This window comes from Lycium barbarum, chromosome 5, assembly GCF_019175385.1.
Source record: "Lycium barbarum isolate Lr01 chromosome 5, ASM1917538v2, whole genome shotgun sequence".
Classification (NCBI taxonomy): domain Eukaryota; kingdom Viridiplantae; phylum Streptophyta; class Magnoliopsida; order Solanales; family Solanaceae; genus Lycium; species Lycium barbarum.
This window is the reverse complement of record NC_083341.1, coordinates 111,015,923-111,038,080: the sequence shown is the minus strand read 5'-3', so window position 1 is coordinate 111,038,080 and position 22,158 is coordinate 111,015,923. Positions and strand designations below refer to the sequence as shown.

The following is a 22,158-nucleotide window of genomic DNA, read 5'->3' as shown; positions in this document are numbered from 1 at the left end:
ATAACAGCAACAACCTAACTTTATAACAGTACGCTCTTTGTAAAATTACCCCCCATATAACAGCTATCTTCTTTTTTTGGTAATATAATAATTGATCATCTTTATAAAAATAGAATATTCATGATTACTAATAATAAGTGTATAGATTTTGACCAAATATTTGATCATTTAATACACTATTTATGACAAAAACTATCATATGAATATATATATATTTTCATTATGAAACGATTTTCCTTCGTTGTACAAAGTGTGATTAAGCTTAGAATTTGATAATTAAAAATGAAAATTAGATTTTATGCCTCTTTTTTGCCTATAACAGCGAAGTATTATTTAAATGTCAATATTGTTATAGGTGTATAACAGCCATTTTCTATAACAGCTAAAAAATTTCAGACCCAACAATGCTGTTATAAAGAGGTTTGAATGTATATGATGACAAATCACTAAGGTAAATGATTAATAGTATTATAAAGAGCTGAACTTTTTAATATGGCAGACAAAAAGCATCAAGTGAGTAATTTGGACACTCACCAAATAGACAAGGCATCAACAGCGACTTGCGCGTTCTTTAAATAACCAGCGAAGAGGACCAACGCCATAAAGTACCAAGTCTCCAAGCTGCATATTAGTTAATATCAACGACCTTACTTGAACAGGATCTGTTCTATAGGCTCGAACCACCTTATCCTTGAGTCCTAAGGAGACAGGAAACCAAGTCTGGTGGATGAACCGTGGCCATGAGATAGAGCGTGATTAATAGCTCTACCATTGCCCGCTGGGTGATGGAGCCATAGAGGATCGTTCTCAGCCCGGTTTACATGAATTATTAATTGTACAAAATTGATTACTGGGAAGTTGCATATTAGTTAATATCAGATGCTAAATAAATCAGATCAAGAAAACCATAGTAATCACTAATCAGAAATTTAATGGACCACTAACTTAAAACGTGAAACTATATTTTCATTAAATTATGCCCCTTAGTAAAAACTGCTATATGTTTCATAAATGATCACCTCTTAGTATATTTTCTGTTATTTTGTAACATATTGATGGTGACCTTATGGCTCACCATGTGTTGGAGGCTCATGTGATTAATTATTGAGAAATTTTCAGAGACCTTCCCTCATGTTTTGCTTCGTTTCACTGACCTTCTCTCACGTTTGTAATATTACGATTACCTGCCTTATTATTTTTTTTTTTTGTAACAACTATTTTATACTAATAAAAAAAATAGTATATATGGACTGATTAGTCCTCCCAAAGATCATGTTCTTTTGGTTAAATTTTATTTTATCAATATCTTCTTGAAAAAGTTGTTTCCTAGGAATATTAAAAGGAATATAACGGGTTATTCACCTGTTTACAATATTAAAATCAAATCTTACTTCTACAATAAGAAATTTGCATTGGAGAGAAATCAAATTCTATAAATGCTAAAATCAAATTCCACTTCTACAATCACATTACAATGTATGACTATGTAACGATGTGCAAGGAGGAGAGAACAAGGAATCCTTTCAATACCCGATTAAATAAATCTGAATTTTCAGTTGCGCCATTACTCAATAAGGAACTCGGTTTGTGTGAACTACATCTAAACCTATTTGTTGACACAACAACTAGTACACAAGCTAGCTGAAAGCTAATTCATGCTCATATCGTTAAGTACACAAATCTATAATAATAAAGCCTTTTAGATTTTTTGCACTTTAATTTGTCTTATTTTCTCAAACAAATAGTTGAGCTATCACAATGGAGAAAAAGAATAAGAATGAAGCTTTACCATTTTTCTTTTTTTGTGGAGCAAAAATGAAAGCGGATGAACAAGGATGGAGAATGACATAAATTGTTGGCAATATGTCATTTATATTTTAAATCTACAAAATTTAGTTTCAAAAAGTCAAAACATGGTTGAAGAAGAGAAAAAAAGCTAAACTGTTGGGAATGACTGAATAACTCATGGTATTCCATTTTAATATTCCTAGGAAATAACTTTTTCAAGGAGATATTGATAAAATAAAAAATAAAAATAACTTGATTTTTGGGAGGACAAATCAGTCTATATATACTATTTTTTAATTAGTAATAAATAGAATTAAATAGTTGTTACAAAAAAATTAAAATAGGGGACCGCATATGCATTAAGCCATCTTTTTAACGAGGAATATATACTTCCAGTGTAGTAAAAAAACCAAAATAATATAAAGGAGTTTAAGGTAGATTGATTTCGTTAAAGGGAAGATTGATTTCGTTCTTAATTGCTTGTCATTCTCAAGGATCATATCTATTGCAAAAACATGAAAACAGAAGATTTCCAATGCAAATTAACATATCGACTCTCACTACAAATAATACTCTTATCTGACCTTTTTTGTCATGTTTTTTCTTGAGTCGAGGGCCTTTCGGATATATTGGTATTATACACACACATATATATATAGAGAATATGAATATATATATGCATATATATATATATATATAGAGAGAGAGAGAGAGAGAATATATATATATATATATATATATATATATATATATATATATATATGGTAAGCTTCCCTTTCAGAAGGGTATTTCTTAAAAAAAATTAGCTTTAGTTGAGGTAAAATTTTAGCATAAGTAAGAAATCATAAACATACATTAGAATTATCTTTTAAAAAAGGTTGCAGTTGGCTCAAGGTCATTTATTTAGAGATGCAATATCCACGAAGTCGTTTTCCAAGGAATTTAACTTCTGACAGTATAAAAAAAAGTTTCAGGTCATGTTTGAAGTTGAATCTCATAATTGGTGAAGTTAGTAATTAACCAAGAAAACAAGATAAGTGACATTTTATGATATATTATACTACGCTAATAATATAAAAGGTAGAATACATAGATAAAAATCTTAACTTGACCTCAACTGATAGCTGAATCCCAACTTTCATTTTGACCATCTAGACATTTCAACTCTTCTTACTAGGTCTCGTGGATAGTCGATGCTGACATTGGAAAATGTTTGATTTTCACTTGACATTGAGCGCGCCAGCCATTAAATTTTGTGCTTCAACCTTTTATAAAAATTATGTTGGTCTCACGATTTCTCCTCTTTCCCACACTTCTTCTTATTCATTTTGCATCCACCATTAAAGGATTTTGATCAAACAAGAAACAATCGCTAAAACTCCAGATTTAATTTTCTCAAAGCAATAGTAGCAACCCCCCAATAAAACCCACTCGATTTCTTATTTTGATTTTTCAATCTGTATAAGAAGGCAAAGAAGGAGGCGAAGTTAGTAGTTATGGAGGAAAAGACTGTAAAGTTTGACTATCTGTATGAAGAACTTAGGGACAAAGGCGGGACAAGAACCTGTACAAGTTAGACAAGTCGAGAGAGAAAGGCTTGTGACCAGGAACAAGTGAAGTGTATCAAAGACAAGGATGGCATTGTAACGACCTATTTGGTCTTTTAGACATTTGACTTTTTTGCCTCAGTTGACCCCTCAACTCCGTTAGAGTGTGTTTGACTCGTGGGGTTGGGTAGCGCGGTTCCCTAGGTGATCGGGATTGGTTTTGACGAAATGAGAGGCTTAAAGTGAAAAACCTGTGATCAATAGTTGACTTCTGGATAAACGAACCTTTTCGGAAATTTGGTCGATTCCATGAGGTTCGGAGAGTGGTTTATAACTTGGTGGGGTGATGATAAAATATATGAGTCCACCAAACAGTGTAAAGAACCAGGTTCTCTATCTGTCTCCTTAAGTAAAGGCAAATAGTAAATAACACAAGATATTTACGTGAAAAACTCCTGGCTCAAGGAATTAAAAATCACGAGCTACACCAGTAGGATTTCCAACTTCAATATAAACGAGCAACTTCATATTACAACCTATTGCAACCTAGGAATTAAACTCTTAATCCCCCAACCCTTACAACAACTCTATTGTAAGACCGTTACAATAACTCTATTGCAAAGAGAAAAGCCTGACTAGCTCTAGCCAACAACCCAAGCAAACATTTGACTAACTCTAGCCAAGTGAACAAACTCAGAATGGTTGCAAATCTGTCCTACCATTACACTTCTTGAAAGTCGTGTAGGAATACAAGTTACGAACACAAGACAAAGACTCAAGTTATATTAGTGGTTAGGAACATGTCCTTCTGTTTGTTGGGGCTTTGTTCTTGAGAGCACCTTGAGAGGTGGCTGCTAGCACTTTGAGATGTAGGAGATTTTTGATTTGCAAGTGTTAGGGTTTCTCTTGTGTAATGTTATCTATATATGAGGAGCAAGTGTTGAGATGAAAGAGACATTGCATTCTTCCCTGGCATGCTACAGCTGTGTTGCTGCACTATCCATTCAGTACAGTGTCAGCAACTTTTACAGCTGTAGAGTTGGTCGAGCAACGGCTAGGGGACCTAATCCCATCTAGTCCCTCTAAAAGCGTATCTGGTCCCTATTCAGCTCCCCATCTGGCCCGTCTAAAAGCATATCTGGTCCCTATTCAGCTCCTCATCTGGTCCCTTTATATACATATCCCGCAGCTTGTATGGTGTAGTTGATTGCATCAAGTTCACATCTGGTTCCTTGGATAAGATTAATCACACCGCAGGATGTCATGAGTGAGGGCATATGAGCCTATCTGGTCCTTCCAATAAGACTTGTTGTTTTCATGCATTATAACACATTGTACAACTCATATTAGGTTTGTCAAATCATCAAAACATAAGTTATCCTAACTTATCAATTTCCCCCTTCTTGTTGATGACAAATACATGACAATATTCCCCCCTGAGGACTGGATGTCCCACTTGTTTGTCATTGTCAAAACCTCATAACACATGGTATTAGTCAAATGAAGTTTTTCAAATCATCAAAACAAGTATATCGTAACCCTTCAATTTCCCCCTTTTTGATGATGACAAACGCATTGTTATATTCCCTTGAGGACCAGATTGCCTACTTGTTCCCCATGAGAATCAAATCCATCTTCCAGTCATGAATATTTGTAGAGCACATACAATAAAAACAACAAAGGCCAAACCCTTCAAACTCATTGGCAGTCATTAATTTTTCCCCCTTTTGGCATCAATTAAAAAAGACGAAGTATATGCCAAAACAGGGTTACTGACATTAACCCATGGCCACTGAGGCAACAGAACATATGCATCAATAAAACAAGCAGGCTATATAATATTGCATAAACAGAAAGATAATGCCTATGTATAATTAGCATAAAAAACAAGGCATATTACTTCCAACATAATTTTTTTTTTAAAAAAAAAAAGTGCCAATAACATTACAACCCAAAAGCAAGGATATGAAGGTCAATGATGGGAATATGAGAAAAGTTAAGAGAAGGGATTGGAAAGCAGGGGGAGAGCGGGAAAGGATTCCGTTTAAAGCTTTGAGAGAAGCTTGTCAATGAGCTCATTGGCAACGCGATGATCATGAACCAGCTGCTGAGTCAGTTCATCCACTTTCTTTTGAAGAGAAACTACTCTAGCTTTGAGCTTCACATTCTCCTCCTTCAACCCACTCAAGGAACCAGAAGCCTCATTTCCTCGTGCACTTTGTTGCAGCTCAGCTTTCAGAATGGCAATTTCAGTGTCCCTTTGGGCTAGATGCAGTGACAGCTTGTCAATTTCTTCATTTGCCTTTTCTTAAGCCTCTATCAAATTTGAGATTACAGAGTTGCTTCCAACACCTCCCTTCTTTGGTATGCACTCATACGAGTCCAGAGCCTAGATGGGCATAAATTTGCCACAAAAAAACCAAAAGGGGTTGCCCTTTCCACGATAAACCAAAAGGGGTTTATCGTGGAGGGAGCAACGTTTTACGAAAAATAAAATTGTCAGATCGAAATTGAAAATATAAAAATAAATTGTCAACAAAATCAGATTTTGCGAAACCTTGGTCACCCAACGTTTTACAAAATAAAGTTTTTTTTAATTATTATTTGTTTATGAAGATGAGGTACCTTTTGATTTTTCCCTTTTAAAATTTCAGTGAAGCTTTTTTTTTTTTTTAATTCAAACATATACCACAAGTCATATAATAATTAACGCAAACGTATATTCTAACTCTAACCTTTCATACAATAATTAAAAATGCATTTTCTAATATGTGAACATAAAAAAGAAATGGTAAAAATATAAGTTAAATAAACGTCACACATTATCTGAATAGTAAATGTTAAATTAATTACGTAATTAAACACCACAAGACATATTATATATTTATTATAATAAAGACAACAACATATTCTCTTAAGATTACATAAGGAAACAACGATCGTACAACTTAGGAAAAAACATAAAAACCAACAAGCAACAACAACTACTGATTTCTGTCAGGGCAGCGATTCTTGTTATGACCTGTTTGCTTGCACGCTGCCCCAACAGAAATCAGTAGTTGTCGTTGCTTGTTGGTTTTTATGTTTTTTCCTAAGTTGTACGATCGTTGTTTCCTTATGTAATCTTCCAAGTATATGTTGTTGTCTTTATTATAATAAAATATATAATATGTGTTGTGGTGTTTAATTACATATTTAATTTAATATTTACTATTCAGATAAATGTGTGAAGTTTATTTAACTTATATTTTTAGTATTTGTTTTTATGTTCACATATTAATTATTGTATGAAAGGTTAGAGTTAGAATATTTATTTGAGTTAATTATTATATGACTTGTGGTGTATGTTTGAATTAAAAAAAAAAAAAGCTTCACTGAAATTTTAAAAGGGAAAAATCAAAAGGTACCTCATCTTCATAAACAAATAATAAAAAAAAACTTTATTTGTAAAACGTTGGTTGACGATTTTTTCCCGTAAAACGTTGCTCCCTCCACGATAAACCCCTTTTGGTTTATCGTGGAAAGGGAAACCCCTTTTGGTTTTTTTATGGCAAATTTATGTCATTTAGGCTCCGGCATCGCACTTATACTCCTCTGAAGTACTTCAGTGAACATATGCATTCTTGTACCCAAGGTCCCTTTACCAGCTTGTATCTTGAAGTACTCGAAGATTCTGGTAAGAAGGAATCCATATAGTAGCTTATGTCTACCATCCATGATTGTAGCCACTTTGATCATGTGCTCGATCATAAGGGAAGGCAGCTTGACAGGAGTGAAGCTGGCTAAAGCTTCAATCAGGAATATGTCAGGAATGGCAGCCATAGTTCTTCTTTCTGAGCGGGGAAAAATGACTTTGTTAACCAATTCAAAGAGCAATTGGTATTTAGACTAAAGTTGCTTTTTAAAGACTCTTTCTCCATCTATGGATCCTTCTCGTTTAGCGATAATATTCAAGAAATGAGGTGATACAGTGTTAGTCTTGACTGAGTTTAATAATATTCAAGAAATGAAGTGATACAGTGTTAGTCTTGACTGAGTTTAACCCATCAAAATTTAACCCATCAGGTGGAACTTGCAAGATCTCCCCAATAATATGTTCATCAAGTGTGAATTCAACTCCATTTACAGATAGCAGTAGGGAGCCATAAAAATGAGCAAGTTGGCATAGAATTCAAATACTTCATCCTTAAAGAATTCTAGAACTGGGGGTTTAAAGAGATGTGTCGATCTTTGGAATTCAACTATTTCAACCAGCTCTTTCATTCCAGGTTTGCCAGCAACTTCTGGATCAAAGACTTTACCTGTCAACACCTTTTGGGTTTTTAGAATTTCCTTTCTTTCTGAGTCTGTCCATTCCACCTTTTGTCGCTTGGATGAGGAACCAGGTTCCTCTTTGCCACCTGCAGATTTCTTATTTTGGGAACGAGTTCGTTTCTTTTGCTAAGAGATCTGATTCTCAGTATCTGGTCCCCCTTCCCAGGGCTCTGTTTCCTCATCTACTATATTTCTTGATTCAACTTCTCTCTGTTTTGTTTTCTTTAAATTTTTCTCAAAAGTGTGATTCATTCTCTTCTGCTTCTCCCTCCTTTACTCTCACATTTTTCACACAGTCTGCCTCTTTAATTGGTGATACTTTCATCTCATCCACTAATCCCTTAGTCTTTCTCACTGGTTTATCCCTTTTTTCTTAACATATGTTTCTATTGGCTATTTTTCAAATTCGTATCCATTTGTGCTTTAGCTTTTCTCCTGGTAATTCGTCCCTGTCTAGATTCATGTTTTAGCATTCATTTCTTCCTTTCAACATGACCTTGTATTTCGTTTGAACCTTATGCTTACAGGCTCATCCTCATCATCCTTTCTGTAAATCCTCATCAGTGTCTCTATCAAGTTGATTGAACACAACTGATTCCCTTCTTTCAAAGATCTTTCCTAGAGGTACAGTAATTTTAGGCACATGATGGTAACCTAATCCTTCGTTTGATATTGAAGCATTTTCTAACACAGGAGAATTTCTTTCCTGTTGGACGGAGGAACCATGTCCCTCAATGTTTTCCCCAGAACCCTCAATATTTCCCTCTTTCTTCAACATTTCAACAGCCAACAGAAAATTTGTAACAATTTCTTCCTCTTCACTAGCTAAGATCTTAGACCTATCCGTTTTTCCTTCAACCAGATTTTCCTCAAAGAAGTGATCGACAGAGGACTCAGATTGTCCTTTGTCAGATTCACTATCGACTTTCTTATTTTGAGAGACAGAGTTACCTAATGCGTAGACAGTCTCCTTCTTTGCAGCCTCTACTGTCACTTTTTCAAGGTTCTCTGTTCTAACATCGAAAGCACCGGGTTCAATGGCCTTATTGGCCACTTCAATCATGTCATCTACTCCATAGTTTAAGCACTGACTTGGGGTTTCAACATGTCCTTTCTTAGCTTTAAGTTCAATTTATTTGCAGGAAGATTTCAATAACAATGCAATTTGACCATCATCGTCTAAAATCGGGTTTTTTTTAACATTTGAGTACTGAGGTTCAGGTACAAATCATTTTGGTCTCTGACTTTTTCATTGACGTGCGGGATCAGAACTGGTAGGTAATGATGGTAACGAGAGAGTGTTTGGGTCGGGGAAGGATGGATACTTAGAGGGTGACATTGCAAGGATTGTTTCAGAAGGAGTTGGCATTTTCGAAGGTGAATCACAAGCATTTGGGCTAGATGGGTGAGGTGCAGAGGATTTGAGCTCAGACATGCCAGAATTTTAGCAAGGAAATGATCAGAGGTAAGGCTTTGATACTCAAAATCAACAAAGGGAATAGAAATGTGTCCAGTTTCTACCTTGAGAGAGAGAGAGAGATAAGTGGGTTTGGAAAGTAAAAAGTTGTTTCTTTATGAATTGAAGTAGTGTGACACGTGGATAGGAGGTCTGACTATAAAGGGATTCCATATTAATTATTTTCAAGATTGGGCGGGAAAGGTCATAATAATATGGCACTCTAGCAGTTTTTAAACACATAGTGCATAGTTGAAGATACTAACCTGAATCAAAGAACTAGGTTCCTTGACCATAATTTTTGAAAAGGAGCATAGTCTCTGAAATATGCAATATCACTTAGCCGTGCACGTTTAGTATAGAATTGAGTTAGATGTCAAATAAAAGCCCTTTTCAAGCATATACCTGTTCTCCAATCATAGCCAAAACATGTGGGATTAATTGCAAGGAGCCCGTTCATAGAAATTTGATCAGACCCAACATCAATTGATTTGTAAAAGTCGCCTGCACATAGCTTTGAGGAGAAGCCTTCTACCTAGTCCCTTTCTTAGCCAAGCTTCACACATCTCAACCTTTTCTTCAGTAAAGCACACCCACCGTTTCAATCAGCATTTTCAAAAAGTGGGGGGGGGGGGGGGTACCCACGAGCCTTGCCACGATCCTTGTTGTAGATTACCCACCTGGTTTCAATAACTTTTAACTATAAGAACCGTGTTCTGTATTTGTTTCTCCTAGACTTATATACATCTAATACAACTCCAACCACTAGATGTTCAGCTTCATGAGGAGTGATAAGAAATCTAGATTCTTCACCATCTTCATCATCCTGTGAATTTTTATCTTCCAAGTTGTTATCAATTACGCACATCCTTCTTTTATATGCAAGTAACACAGACTTTGTGATCTGAGAAATTGATGTTTGGTATCTCAAGCATCATGTCCTCCACGATCTTATTTTCAATCAAGGATAAAGACTTATATAACCTATTAGTCTGTGCCTTAATTTCCACCATTATTGAGAACACAGGGATATGTTAGATCCCACAGATATGAGGACCACTTCACAAGTTGTGCTTCTCATCAAAACACATAATACATGTTCTCAGTTGCAAGGAAGAACGTCTTGCTAGTTTTTCCAGTGCCAAGCATAGACCCATGCTTTTAATTTTCAAACGACATACTCTCTCCTTGATAGGCCTTGAGTGAGAAAAAATCATTCATTCTTGCAGTTATATGCTTCAAGCAGCCACCATTCATGTTTTATTTTGACTGATTCCTCTCACTTAAGCCTGTTAACTAGATTACTGACTTGTTTTAGGAACCCAAACCAGTTTGCATCCCTTAGAGTGAAGGAACGGGTGAATCAAACTTTTTTTTGCCCATTCAGGCAAACCCAATTTTCTTTTGCGAGGACCAAGTCCCTCATCTCTTGATTTCCTTTCAATAAACCTCTTATTTTTTTGAAGAACTTAAAGTTTTGCTTTGCATGCATCTTTATAATGGTCGATTTGACCACAGTGAGTGCAAAACCAATTTTCAGATGTGGTGACATACTTGCTACGGGGATTGTAAGGAGATATAGCCTTTTTAAATCCAATACATTCCCTTCCTCCTATGTTGCTCTTGTACATGGAGATGACTGCCTCTGAGGACCAGGTCCACTGAAGTGACTTATCCAGATCAGTTTTTACCCTCATTAAATCATCTTGAAGTTGTTTTTTCCTTTCAAGTGCAGCAATAAGATTCATCTTGGTCTTGTTAAGTTCTTTCTCAAGCTCAAGTTGAACCTTACAAGCTTCTTTCTTTCCTCTAGAGGGTGTGTTCATCCATCTTTTAATTAGACTTTTTAACAAAGAGATTTCTCTAGAAAGCACGTCTAGGTGTTCCTTCAAATCTTCATTAGTGTTTACCAAGCCATCCTTTTCTTGCTCTATTACACCAAATTCTTCAATGAACGCATTCTTTTCTTTAATGATCCTGTGGTATGCATCAATTAGCACAGTTGCTAATGACATCAATTTTTTGTTAGATTAATAGTCATGTTTTTATGAACATCAAGAAAACTTACCTCATCCTATTCACTATCATCATCAGTATCAGATTTTCCCATGAGTGCACAGATTGACTCGTGTTCTGAAGGTTCATAGTTAACAGCCATCATTGATGCATCAACTTGGTCAACTCCATCTTCAGATTTACTAAAAAGGTTTCCCCAGGCAACCTGATTCTGCTTTGCCAAGTTGTCAACTGCATTGTTCTTTTTGATTTTTTTATATCATGAATCTGGTTCATTTTTGCTATTTTTTCAGAGTTTTTCTTGTAATAGTCCTACTTTTGGAGAGGGCATTCTTTGATGAAGTGCCTAGCCTTCCCATACTTGTGACAACAGTGATATCCTTTGAGGTTTTTACTGGAGCTTTCTTTCTGGGAACCATAATTTTTTTGGTCCCCCTTTTGAAATCTTTAAGTGAGATACTTCAGATCATGAATAGACTCACTATCTTTCATCTTGAGAGGTTCATGTTCTGTGGTTAGCATGTCAATCTTGGACTGCTTTATTTGACTGGTTCCCTCATAAGCAATCTGGAGAGCTTCCCAGATCTTTTTTGCAGTTTCACAAGATTAGATGTGCTTGTACTCTTCTAATCCAACACCACAAATAAGGATTTTCCTGCTTTAAATTCCTTTTTCACAGCTTCTCTATCAGCATCACTATGTTTCCTTTTTGTTTTTGGATCTGTCACAGTCCCAACCTCATAAATCTTCATAGAACCATGAGGATCATCACAAGTGATGTCCCACAACTCAGGATCCTTATCCATGATAAAATCATGCATTCTTGCCTTCAACCATCCATAGTATTTTCCATCAAATCTCGGTGGTCATATGATAAATTGCCTTCTTCTAGGTTTGATGAACTATCCAAGAGAAGAATCCTTTCTATGTGTTAGCCTTTTAGAAAGAACCTGTTCTGATACAAATACGAGTCCACCAAACAGTGTAGAGGACCAGGTTCTCTATTTGTTCCCTTAAGTAAAGACATAAGGTAAATAACACAAGATATTTACATGGAAAACTCCTTGCTCAAGGGATTAAAAATTACGACCTACACTAGTAGGATTTCCAACTTCACTATAAACGGGTAATTTCAAATTACTACTTAGGATTTAAACTCTTAATCTCTCAACCCTTATAAAAATTCTATTGTAAGACCTTTATAAAAACTCTATTGCAAAGAGCAAAACTTGACTAACTCTATCCAAGAACCCGAGCAAACCTTGACTAACTCTAAGTGAACAGACTCAGAGTGGTTGTAAATCTGTCCTACTATTACACTTCTTGAAAGCCGTGTAGGAATACAAATTAAGAACACAAGACAAAGACTCAACAAACCTAAGGACTCAAGTTATATTCAGGGGTTAGGAACATGTCCTTCTATTTGTTGGAGCTTTGTTCTTGAGAGCACCTTGAGAGGTGGCTGCTAGCACTTTGAATGTAGGAGATTTTTTATTTGCAAAGTGTTACAGTTTCTCTTGTGTATTGTTGTTTATATATGAGGAGAAAGTGTTGAGATGAAAGAGAAACTACATTGTTCCCTAGCATGCTACAGCTGTGCTGCTGCATTATCCATTCGGTATTAGTATTAGCAGCTTTTACAGCTGTAGAGGCCTGATCCCATCTGGTCCCTCTGAAAGCGTATCCGTTCCTTATTCAGCTCATCATCTGGTCCCTTCATATATATATATATATATATATATATATATATATATATATATATATCCCGTAGCTTATGTGGTGTGGTTGATTCCATCTAGTTCACATCTGGTTCCTTGAATAAGAATAATTACACCGCAGGGTGTCATGTGTAAGGGCACATGAGCCCATCTGGTCCTTCCAATAAGACTTGTTATTTTCATGCATTATAACACATTGTATAGCTCATATTAGGTTTGTCAAATTATCAAAACATAAGTTATCCTAACTTTTCAATTTCCCCCTTTTTGGTGATGACAAACACATGACAGTATTCCCCTAGAGGACCAGATGACCCACTTGTTTGTCATTGTCAAAACTCATAACATATGGCATTAGTCAAATGAAGTTCGTCAAATCATCAAAACAAGTATATCGTAACCCTTCAGTTCGGTTCCTGAGGCACTCGGGAGTGTTTTAGTTCCTTGGTTGGAAACATATTTTTAGGGTTTTGGGGGTTGACTTTGTCATTATGACCTCCGTTGAGAATTCTGAGGGCACGCGTGAGTTCGTAGCATATTTTAACATTGGAATGCATGTATGGTTTGTATTCGGGAGGTCTCGGATGAGTGTCTGATTTTGGGTTGAAGTTAGTGAAAAACTAGATTTTTGCTGGTTTTTAGTGTGCCACTTTTGGGTGGTTTGGCCGCGTCTGCGAGCCCGCTTCCACGAGGCTTGGTTCAAAAAAGCGAAGGATCGCCTCGCCGAGCAGTTTCACACATGTGGGGTCTTTTCCGCAGGCGTGTGACCGCTCATGCGGATATTGTCCCACATTTATGAGATGCTGACTTGTTTAATGAATCCACATCTGCGGAAGTTTCTCTGAAGATACGAGATTGCGACTGCGGGCACGGATTCCGCAGATGCGAAGATTGTTGTTTCCAGATTCTTAAAATCCCCAATTTGAACCATTTCTTTTCATTCACCAAATTGAGACCTAGAAGCGATTTTTGGGGCTATTTGTGGAAGCTTTTGGGTGATTCTTCTTGGGGTAAGTTCCTTAAACTCTCTTTCCAATTTTATTATGGTAGTATTATGGAACTAATTAGGGAAGATGGGTCATGAACCTAAGATGATTTTTATAATCCATTTTCTTACTGATTTCTAATCATCTTATCAATGGGTAATTAGTCCCTAGGCTTAAATCTTGCATTTATTTCAAGAATCTAGGTTATGGAATTTGGGGGTTTTCGATTAATGATGAAATTGATGCTATGTTGGGATAGATTGTGTTAATAATAGTGTTTGGACTTCTTAGGCTTGGGGTTAACCGTTTCCAACTTGAAATTTACGTTTTGCCCTTGTGGGCTTAGGTTTCCTTTTTTAAAGGTTGTTTGCGATTCGAATAATATTATGGCAATATGGGTATCATTAGTCTTGGAATCTAATGTAGATTAAATTGTAGATTAGATTTTTTACTGTTCGGAAGCTATTCGAAAGGGAAGGCTTTGGCTTGAGGGTTGTGGCTACTGTTTGGCTTGTGAGTTAGGTTATGGCTTACCTTATGGTAGACGTCGATTAGTGAAGCATATGTAGAAGTTAGTCATTGATGGGGAATGCATGATAGGACTTCGAGCACGGTGTAGAGCTGAAATCCAAGTAGGTTGGTTCTGTCAACTGTTCTATGGGTTTGTCGCCATACTTACTATATTTGTGATTGTGGTTGGATTCATCTCTCTCTTGTCTTCTCAATTATCATCGGAAAAATGAAAGATCGTGAAAAAGGCTTGAAATTGTGTTGTGTACTTCATGACAAGTAATTTTGGTATGATTACTGTTGATGTTGATATCATGCGTGACATACATTCTTATTTCATATGACACGTGATATGAACTGTGACGTGATATGGTGGAAAGTGAGAAAGTGTAGCCTCCGAGGTCTTTGCTGGAGAGCGTAAAAGAGAGATGAGAATCCGTGATCTAAGGTTGTTACCAGTGTGATATACATTCTTATTTCATATGATGTGTGACTTGATATGATGATAAGTGAGAAAGTGTAGCCTCAGAGGTCTTTGCTGGAGAGCGTAAAAGAGAGATAAGAGTCTGTGATCTGAGGTTGCTACTAGAGCGGAATGTGTGCTCGTGATCCGAGGTCATTTATCGGAACGAGAAAATGCTCGACCCTCGAGGTATTTTGCTTGGACGAGGTGTACACGGACTTCGCGGGTCCCCATAGGTCATGGATATGAGGCATTGCCCTTAGCATGTATGTACACTATAGAAAGGTTGGCCAGTGCATTGTATTTTATATATATTCACTCATTTGCATTCACTGATCTTGTGCCTTAACTGATATTACACTTTTGATGGATCTTATGTTTTGACTGATCTTATTCATGGCCTGACTTTATACTTGAGACTGCTCATTGAGTGTGCTTGATTTCTTATCTGCCTACATGTTAGTTTCTGTCTTTTAAATATGTAAACTAATTATTGTCAGCCTATGATGCTTACCAGTACTAGTGTTATACTGATACTACTTTTGCTGTACTCTTTTAAATGCAAAGTTTGTCACTGGATCTACGTCTCAGCATCGCGAGTGATCTCGAGGCCTACCTACCGGAGATTCCAGGGTAATCATTGCCAGATCCGCAGTCCGGAGCCTCCTTCTTATTATATCTGTCATTTTGCACTCTTGAGACAGTATTACTTAGTTTTGAGACTTAGTATTCCATCAGACTTGTATTTATGTTAGTGCCTCTTATATTATGGTTCGAACCAGATCTTTGGGGTTTACGTCTTGTATTTCCGCACATTACTTAGTATTTATATATCGAGACTGCTTATGTATTTATCTTAACTTTCTGCATGTTTATTTGAAATAAGCTAAAGTAAGGGAAGAGTTCGCCCACTAGGGGGGTTAGCGTAGGTGCCTGCTCGACCCACGAGTTGGGGCATGACAGGTGTAGTATTGGCGGATGAGACACATATTAGACGTAGATGATAGACAATACTTCTATAGACTCTTGAACAAAGAGGGGGAGATGAACATTGTGTTGGGTGAGCTAAAGCAGCCCGATAGTCATCGAGATTTTGAATATTGTAGGCGTGCAAAAGATTGAGGAGGTGGAGGGGGCTATGCGTAAGATGAATAGGAAAAGAGCGACGACCAGACGAAATTCAGTGGAATTTTGGAAAAACGCGAGCAATGCAAGCTTGGGTGGCTTATTGGGTTGCTTAATGTCATTATTAGGACGTTGAAGATGCCCAAAAAATGGAGGTAGAGTATAATGATTCCTTTGTACAAGAATAAGGGTGACATCCCGAACTGCAATAATTTTAGGAGGTATCGAGTTACTAAGCCACACTAAGAAAGTTTCAGAGAGAGTAATAGAAGCGAGGGTAAGGAGGAGTGTGTCTATATCTGGGAACCAGTTTGGGTTCATGACGGAGTGATTGACTACAAAAGCCATTCACCTTCTTAAGAAGTTGGTGGAGTAATATAGAAAGAAAGAGAGACTAGCATATGGTGTCCATAGACTTAGAAAAAACATACGACAATGTCCTAACGGAAGTTCTTTTGAGGTGTTTTGAGGCAGAGGTGTTCTTGTAGCTTATATTACTAAGGTGATCAATGACATATATGATGGTGCTAAGACCTGGATCAGGATTGTGGAGGTGACTAGGATCACTTCTCAGTCCTAATGGGGTTGCACCAGGGATCCGTTTTTATTTGCATTGGCAATGAACGTACTGATGCAACACAATCAAGGGACATGATGCAAGTTATTTGCAATGACATAGTACTGATCGACGACACACGAGGCAGAGTTAACACGAGGCTGGAGATTTGGATACAGATTTTAGTGTGAAAAGGTTTCAAGTTGAGCAGGACCAAAACTGAATACTTAGTGCAAGTTCAGTAACGTGACCCATGAAGAAAACAAGGACGTGACGTTTGACACATAGGTCATTCCAAAAAGACTAAGTTTCAAGTGTTTGGGGTCGATAATTCAAGGTAATAGGAAGATTGACGAGGATGTCACACATCGTATTGGAGCGGGATAGATGAAATGAAGGCTCGCATCTAGTGTTCTGTGTGATTAGAGTGTGCAGCCCAAACTTAAAGATAAATTTTATTGGGTGGTGCTTAAACTGACTATGTTATATAGGGCAGGGTGTTGCCAGTCAAAAACTTTTATGTCTAGAAGATGAGAGGTGACAGATATGACAATGATGAGGTGGATATGTGAAAATACCAAGAGAGATAAGATCAGGAATGAAGTTATTCTGGACAAGGCAGGAGTGCCCCCCATGGAAGACAAGATGCAGGAAGTGAGGCTGCGATGGTTCGTGCATGTTAAGAGGAGATGTGCAGATGTCTCGGTAAGGAAGTGTGAGAGGTTGGTCGTAGTGGGTTTAAGGAGGGATAGAGGTAGGCCAAAAAGTATTGGGATGGGGTGATTAGGCAGGATATGGTGCAACTTCATCTCACCGAGGACATGACCCTTGATATGAGGGTGTGGAGGTCGAGAATTAAAGTAGAGGGTTAGTAGGTAGGCAGACGTATTTCTTTTCCTTTCTCAGAGTATTAATATTATTTTTGTTTTTCATTATTTTTAGACATATATTACTACATGATGTTCCTTTAGCCTTGGTTATCTTATGATCTTGTTGGTGCTTTGGCTTGTTCTACTGCCTTTACATTGTTCTTTGAGCCGAAGGTCTATCAGAAATAGTCTCTCTACCTTCTTAAGGTAGGGGTAAGGTCTACATACACTCTATCTTCCCCAGACTCCACTTATGGGATTACATTGGATTTGTTGTTGTTATTATTAATTGTAGATCTGAATAGATCCCAAGAGTTCCGACTACAACAATAGAGGTTTCAATTATTACCTATCGAAAACTTGCCTCATCCCAACAACAATTCTTCGTTCTTAGCTTAAAACAATTCTAGAACACTTCTGAAATTAATAATAATACCTAAAACTTCGAAAATTGCAAGACCTAATTGTGAAGAAAAACCAGTTTTATTCTTTATTTTTGTGTGTAATCAATACTTCACTATTGTTTTATCTCCCTATAAGGATAAAGAACTTGAGAAATGCATTAGTTAACTTTTGAAAGAGAAAAATTTATCAAATTATGGTTTTGGGGAAGAGTTTTGAATTAAGAAGGGGTAGAATCAAGGGTACACATGTCACTTTGTTATTGTTTTTTGCCACGTCACTGGCGCTTGTAGCACACACATGAGGTCCGCCAGATTAGAGTGTGTATGGGGCCAACTTAAATCAAGTTGAGATATTTAGCTGTCAACTGAGGTCCAATTAAGGTGTTTATCTAAGTATTGGGCCAATATAAAAATTCTTTATAATGTCCAAGAATAAGGAGAAATCCTTTTAAGTGTGCCACAACAAAACAGAGAAACTGAAAGGTGGATTACTAACCAGAGCATCACAGCAGAGGCAAGAGATAACCTAACAAAGTCCCACAGATTATGGAAAGCCTTCCATGAGAAACCAGACCATGCTTGTCCACAAGTCCCGCTAAATATATATAGCATCTGCGCCACCACTATGAACCACCACGATGAGTTCAGCACCACTGCTGCGCCTACGAGTCCCCACCCAAGTTTTAGCATAAACAACCAGCTGAAAATTGTATGTAGAACCAAAGCTATTGCTGCAATCCATGCCATCACCACAATCTTGCTCTGTGACTGCAATCAAGTTTTTTTTGACACGAAGCATAGATATGTAGGTGAAAAATCACTTAGATTTTAACAAATAGTATTAAATTCTGAAACGCATAACGGTAATATTAAATTTAAATTGTGAATTCGCCTTATACCTGCAAGAACTTAGCTATTGGAAAATTCATGGCATATGCAAATAATTGAGGAAGCATATACAAAGCCATTTCCCCTGCTTCCCGTGATATGTCCTCTGTTTGTCCGATCAACCTTAGAACTTGCGCCGCAAAAATGTAAAGTAACATAAGAATTACTGCTGTGGAATTGAGAATAACCCATGACCTTTGCAAGTATACTCCTAGCATGTCAATTTGTCCTGCTCCAAACGCTTGTCCACATAGTGTTTCTAGTGCACTTCCCATTCCCAACTTTCCAAACAAAACAAGAAAAAAATGACCGTTAATTCAAATTTCAACAAAGATCGAAATATTCATAATTAAATCAAGAACATGGTTGTTCTGACATATCGATTTGGGGTTCTGATGGAAAATATTGTTGAGATTAAACACTAAATACCCATATGATTTTGCTCTAGCTGAAGTGTACGTGCAATTCAGCTTTGGAAATGTTAGAAAATGGACAATGGAGCCCGTCTCAACACTAAAAACTAGTTCATGAGGTACGGATTTGCCCAATCTAGGAAACAACTCTTAACGAATATCAAACACAGAATGTACGTGTATATATATATATATATATATATATATATATATATAACACGATCCAATAATGGGTAAATTAAGAATTTGAATGGGTCTATGATACTATAGTGAAGAAATGACCTGACCTAATTACTCAATCCGAAAGTTTAGCCTCGTGAGGTAAAAATTATCCATGTAACAACTCATTTCCTCAATTGATGGGATACCTAACAAGATAAACTCTGTGAGATCCAGAGAGAGATGAAATTTATTGTCAATCTCAGCCTCTCAAGCAATTCTCTTTTCCAACACTCCTATTTTAATGTGAAAAAAACATTCTAATAATTAAGAGATGTAATAAAGATTGCAGTAACTAGTTCTCAATAATCTCATAGTCATTGTTGCCCAGTTTATAAACCATGTAGCGGAAAAGAAAGAAAGAAAGAAAGAAGATGAGACAATAATCCAGTTTATAATTACCATGACACCAAAAGAGAAACCGGCGATGACTGAGTTTTTCAACAGAAACAGCAGCAAGCTCAAGAGTCCCAACATGTCCAGCAAATGTTTGAGTGACAGCACCAAGAGAGTACCTACAAAGTGAGGTGAAAATAGCTGGACCAGCAAGGTACCATAGTTTTTTAGATTCAATAGTCAACTCTCTGAAGAAATCTTGGATTCCAGTGATTGGGGGAATATCATCTGCACCAGCAACAAAATAAGTATGTGATAAATTATCAGTAGTATGTGATAAATTATCAGTAGTACTATCTTGGTCTGTGCAGATTTCTGTAGGTGAAAGAAGGGGCTGCTTAGAGGTGTGTTCTTCCATTGGACAACAAAACAGAGTTTGATTGTTGTATGGGGGATATATGCCTAGGGATGAGTAATTGCATGAATACTTGTACTACTAGTGTCATTTAGCCCGTACTAAGTCCGGGCCTAAAATTACTATTGAAAATAAAATAGGTAACTTTTTCCTACTCTTTGCCCATTAAATTATTGAAATAATAATTCGACAACTAAAAAGTCACCTACAGTTACTTTACATTAATCATTTTTAATAACCTACACTTGCATACTTTGTATTACGCGGGTGTTGGCACATAGTTTGCCAATGTTATTCTCCAAATTTCAGCTTTTCTGCAACCGATGCTATTTCCCCAAATATCAGTTTTTCTGCAAGCTCACAAAAGCTACTCTTGCCGGTCACTTCTAAGTGATTTTTTATTAAAAACTGGTTCAGAATTAGTGGTCTTTAAGAAATCAAGCAGGTACCATATCTTTTCCTTCGAAATTATCCTTATCCAATAAATGATTAAACAAACTTTTAAGAAGTCTTTGGGAGAGATTAATGATCTTCAAGTAAAATAACTCTCTTAATTAATGTTGCTAATTTTTTTTAATTAGTGTGCCGGACCTTTAAAATGACGTAAATATTTAATGAAGAGAGATCATATCTTAAAATATAAATAAGGGTAAAATAGTTTAAAATTTTCTTCTAATTAATATTTTTAAGAGGTGTGAAAAAGAAAAAAAAAATTGAGTATATATGACACTCATTTTGTGGACCAAAAACCATCAAAAAATATTCTCATATAATTTTTAAAAATAGCCACGTAATGAATGTCTTAGTTTCTTTATAACCCATGTGTTGCAGAAGAAAAATTCAGCTTATATAAATTGGTTTTTACTTGTTTCGTTGCTATGATAGGTTGGCGAAAGAAGTTCCATCAACAAACAGCCATGTGACAATCAGAAAATCACGTGCCTGCAAATTAGGAGTGAGGCGTAGAATGAAAAAATTAATGGGCCCCATATTTTAGATAGTTGTTCTGTATTCTTTGGAGACAATAAATGACTGTTGACCTTTTCATTGCTATTCAAAGACGTCGTTGATTATCCAATAGAGAGCAACTTTACTTTAGGAAATGTCAAATATGACCACGTGAGGATGATCAAAGATTCCTTAGATGAAAGCAATAAAAGACAAATATGGAGACAAATTTTAAAGAGGTAGCCTTTTAGTTGAGAAGGCTTAGTTGCAATGTAACCGAGGACGACAAAATAGTTGGATTCTCCCTTATTATATATAGTAACTAGACGGCTTATGCCCGTGTTGCGCACGGGCCCAACACTTTAGATTATAGTGCATTTATGTGTATGTAGTTATTTTTGAATAGTGATAATATATATATATATATATATATATATATATATATATATATATATGTGTGTGTGTGTGTGTGTGTGTGTGTGTGTGTGTTGTGTGTGTTGTGTGTGTGTGTGTAAAGTATATATTATGTTCAAAACCCGATTAATATAACATTGTAGTTTGTGCTCCGTATCTAAAATTTTATTATATTAATGTTTGTTATGAACACAAAATCGGCAAATTTATTAATATTTTTTAAAAGAGAAGACCTATTTAAAAGGAAACTATTTTCTTCTCTTTGAGATAAAACAATAGCAATATTTAAGCATCAGTTGATACTTTCAATTTTAATTCGATTAAAAAGGTGTAAAATACTTATTATTTTTTATCAAATTTTGATTTGGACAATTCTAATTCAAATTATTAAATTAATTTTACATGTTTAAAACGAAATAAAGTAGAAATTGATTTTTTATTTAAACGAAGAAATACTATTTTTTAATTTTTAGTAAATATTCTCGGTTTAGCTCATTTTACTTGTCATGTTGTCTTTTGCATGGTTTTTTAAGAAAACGTCGATTAGAATTATAATTTGACTAATTTACCTTATTCATTATTTGATCTGCATTTGATATTTTTTTTTACGACATTAATTTCTTTTCACATTTCTTAGAGTAAGAATAAAAATAAAAAATTAATTAAATTCTATCTTATTTTAAAATATAAATATTTTAAGTATATTTATTTTAGTAAATATAACAAATAAATGACATGGCGAAATAGCAAATACAACAGTTTAATATCTAGAT

The 22,158-nt window shown here is 35.9% G+C and overlaps 2 pseudogenes; one reads left to right on the top strand and one right to left on the bottom strand.

Annotated features, from left to right (window-relative positions):
• LOC132641134 (protein DETOXIFICATION 29-like) overlaps nucleotides 1–20,069 on the bottom strand; it is a 28,796-nt pseudogene extending 8,727 nt beyond the window's left edge.
• On the top strand, nucleotides 642–882 carry LOC132643131 (small nucleolar RNA U3; annotated as a pseudogene).
• Nucleotides 20,070–22,158: the final 2,089 nt, after the last annotated feature.